Source organism: Uloborus diversus, chromosome 1, assembly GCF_026930045.1.
Source record: "Uloborus diversus isolate 005 chromosome 1, Udiv.v.3.1, whole genome shotgun sequence".
NCBI lineage: Eukaryota > Metazoa > Arthropoda > Arachnida > Araneae > Uloboridae > Uloborus > Uloborus diversus.
Genome location: NC_072731.1, coordinates 183,747,976 through 183,752,009, shown reverse-complemented (window position 1 = coordinate 183,752,009; position 4,034 = coordinate 183,747,976).

Sequence of the window (4,034 nt, the reverse complement as noted above, 5' to 3'; positions counted from 1 at the left end):
AAGGAAGGGATTTTCCCTAGTACTGAAAAGCTATTGGTTGCATGAAGCATGACGTTTCGGAGACGGAAGTAGCGGTAGTTTTGGTTTATGAAAAAAAAATCTCATGCCACAAACAAGGCTTCACTCGACCACACTATGATTCGTAACATTTATTTATTATCAAACCGAAAGAAATAAATATATAATTGAAATCTGAAATGGAAAAATCTGTACGGTTTTAAGCTTTACCATCGCAACAGAGACTTTTTTAATCAGAAACTTCCCAGCTGCTGGATAAGTGTTACTGGTTGTACTTGTAGCGTTAAAAAAACACGCCGATGTAACTTGAATCATATCTAGGGACTCTAGGAAGAACAAAAATGCTGAGAAAAATAAGGAGAAAAGGCGAGTTTTCAACGAATTTTTGATGTGGAACTAAAAGACTCAAAATCAAGAAAATACGATTCAAAAGAATACTTTAAAAGTTTTCAAACAATTTTCCTCTAAATCTGTTTTGTTCTCATTTTTAAATGGACCTTATTCACGGTTTGGCAACGGTCTCATCAGCTGTCCGTCTGCGGGTATTTTGACCAAACACGCAGTGTCAGTAGTGCCAAAAAAACTCGTTTTATTTAAAAGGATTACTGGACTTGATGCGCATAATGAACATGTTTAGAGCTTAAAAAGACTTAGGAATGCATGGAAAATGCCGAGAAGCGGAGAAAATAAAAAGAGAATTCGAGTTTTCACCATGTTTGTGAGAAGGAACCAAAGAGGCTTAAACCCATGAAAATACGATAATAAAGAAAGTATTTCGTATCAAATGAATCGTTCATTCTTTTACAGCGTTTCTTAGTTAAAAACGTAAAAAATCTTCATTTTTTAAATAGAAAGAAGAGTTTATGATTATAAGCCACACAAAAGCAAGTGTTATTATACGCTGTAGTGCCGGATTTTCGTCTGCTACAGTTCCCACAATGCACTGCAGTGAGGGTTTTTACCCGCAGTGACGTCAGGTGAATACTGTCCATTGGTTGAATCCTATGGATGAACGAAGTAACGAAGAAAATGCTAAAAGTGTCGTGATTTTTGTTCGTATGTATGATTCTTTTGTTTTATCCTTTTTAAATCAATATTTTAAGTCCTGAGGATATTTTGGCCCACGTAGAAAGAGATTAGAATTCAAGAAGCATTACTAAACGTCAAACATTAATGCAAACTACGTAGTTGGCAGTTCTAAGCAGCCATTTTCACGATGTTGAATTCGATATTTATCAATTCTTGATAAAACTAAATAATAATTGTGGCCTGACAAGAATAACAATTAATGCTAGAAAATTTAATATGACATTACAAATTATTACCAAAAGAAGATGATACTTCTTTGCTTTGCTTGGCTCGCGCTTATTGTTTTGCATTTGTAGCTGAGTTATTTCTCTCGAATTCCCGAATCGGTTAATTTAAAATTTTTCTGTTTCGATGTTTCTAATTTCTGAGTTACGATTTAATTATGTCATGCTATGCAAATCATCAACAAAATTCTCATGGATATATGGTGGTAGTTTTCTTTTAAGTTGATCTACCATTATTTCTTTTTACTTATCGAATTCTATAATCTTTCTACCATTTTATTCCACTCATAATAAAAATAAAAAATGGTTTAACTAAAAACGCGAAATCTCGCCAAGGCTACTTTGCTCGCACAGCTAAAACTATAACCCTAAACAAATTTGGCGAAACCTTTCAGCTGAGAATAAAAGGAATAAAGTAAATTCTTTCTCGGTTAAACAGTTTCCATTTTGTTCTAAGATAATATATTCAAGAAAATATTTTGCACACTGTCCATTCCAACTAAATGCTGCTGTAAAATATGGTTAGTTAAATTAATTTAAGATTTAAAAAAAACTCATATTCTTACAAATTCATACAAAACAATAAAAATTTTTACTTTGTATAACGTTATCCACAGTGGCGGATAAAGCCGGCGGGCAGCCGGGCAAATGCCTCGGTTTGGGCCGCATTAAATCTTTCAATTGAATAGCACAAAAAAAAAAACTGTTTTTTTTTTTTTTCATTTTTTCTTCCTTAAAAAACTAGTGAAAAAAATCTGTCGCCTAGAAGATGCGAAATCAAACCACTTTGCGACATCTGAAAATCTAAAATTGGTTCACTCATTTTTGTAAACGGATTTCAAATCTTTGTAAAAATCTTAGGAAGACCCTTGCCTTCTTAAAAAAAAAAAAAAAAAAAAAGTCGACTCGTACATGACGAAAGCCTTCTTTTTCTTCCCTTGTGGACCGGCCCACCACGCACTCGACGCCAGATTAAGCAATCGATTAGCACCCCACCTCATTAGCTCTTTCATTGATGATAGCCGATAACCATTGCACGGCCATCTGTGTACAGGGACAGGGATCCGTACATCGAAGGACGGGACGGCAAAAGCAGCAGACCCCGAAGAGTTCCTATTTTTCCTACTTTTTCCTACTTTTTAGAGCTCTCTCCTTATTTTCCTACTTTTTCCTTTCCCCCCCCCCCCCCCTACTTTTTCTTTCCTTAGTATAGCACTTCTAATTGTGCATTGATTTTTATTTTTACAATGCTACACCGATAATTTTCTCCATGTTTCAATTTTGAAAAGCAAAAGAAGCAAGCAGATCCTGAGCTTCTCATTGACTGACTACATTAAATTCTGGAACTGACGCCGCGGCGTTTGCGTGTTTAAAAGTTAAATTTTCGTAAGTGACTTTTTTGCCGTTGCATCGTTTATGATCGACTTTTCTTTTTATCGCCCCGACTTCATTCCTACTGTATTAACGAAACCAAAAAAAAAAAAATAGATACTGGCACATTCTGATGCAATTATATATTATTTACCCGTCAATTAGAAACTTTAATTAAGGTAAACGGCCGACTGTTCAAAAAATACGGGAAGAACCGAATTTCCTATTCGCCAATTTTTGTATGATTACAAGTGAATTGGAGCTCTATTTAAACAGAAAGGCAATGCAAAACCTTAAAAGGAACATAAGGAAGCAAAAAATGAAAAACTTGTACACTGTATATATTTTATTGATGTTAGTACAACATAAAAGCGACAAATAACAGAAATTCGCAAAAACGGACCACTTCAAAAATAATCGCGGAAACTAACTTTTTTCGTACATAAATATAATTATTGTTCATTCTAAATCGTAAACATGATTATAAATTCGATAAAATTTCATTTTCTTTCCTTGAAAAGAGTGTATTTGCAAAAAAAAAAAAAAAAGCAGCAAAACTTGGATGGGCAAAACGTTCCCTGTTTTTGGAGAAAAATCGGAAATCAATTTAAATGCGATATTTTGTTTTTATTTCTTCACATTTTTAAAAGTTGGGGGATAGAGCCACAAACTAATATGTAATTTTTTTCTTTTTAATGGGTATTTTCTACTCTGATATATCATCAATATTGAGGAGTTGCTCATCATTTTTATGTGCTGTGTTTTTGACAATGCGACATTTCTGAGCATTTAAAATTTTTTGACAGATTCTTACGCTTGTCGGGGTGCGGCAATTATACCGATGCGGCGTATCTACTGTAAGCTATTGTACTTAGTGCGCCTGACCAAGGGGGGGGGGGAGAAAGAGATATATGCAGGCATTTGATGCCAGGTGCTCCCCGTTCACTCTTAATTTCTTGAACAATTTCCGAATGAATAGTTTTGTTGTATGGTGAGGATTGAGAGAAACTACATGCCTTCCCTTTTATGCACAGAGAAACATTAGTAACTGATCTTTGTCTTTTATAAAAATGTTATGTTTACCATGCATGGATGTTTCCTTTTTACTTCCTTTTACAAAAAAGGAAGGATTGTATTCCCGAAAAAATTTTCACTCAAAAATCGGCCTTAATTTCCATTTTGCTCACCCCCCGAATGAATGTAAAGTTTATTTTTCAACCTTACCACACGTGGATATATGCCTAGGAACGTACAGACACCCGAAATATATCCATTTTGACGATCCCCGAGTTAATTACAACGAGTTTTCTCGTGACGTCTGTATGTACATAT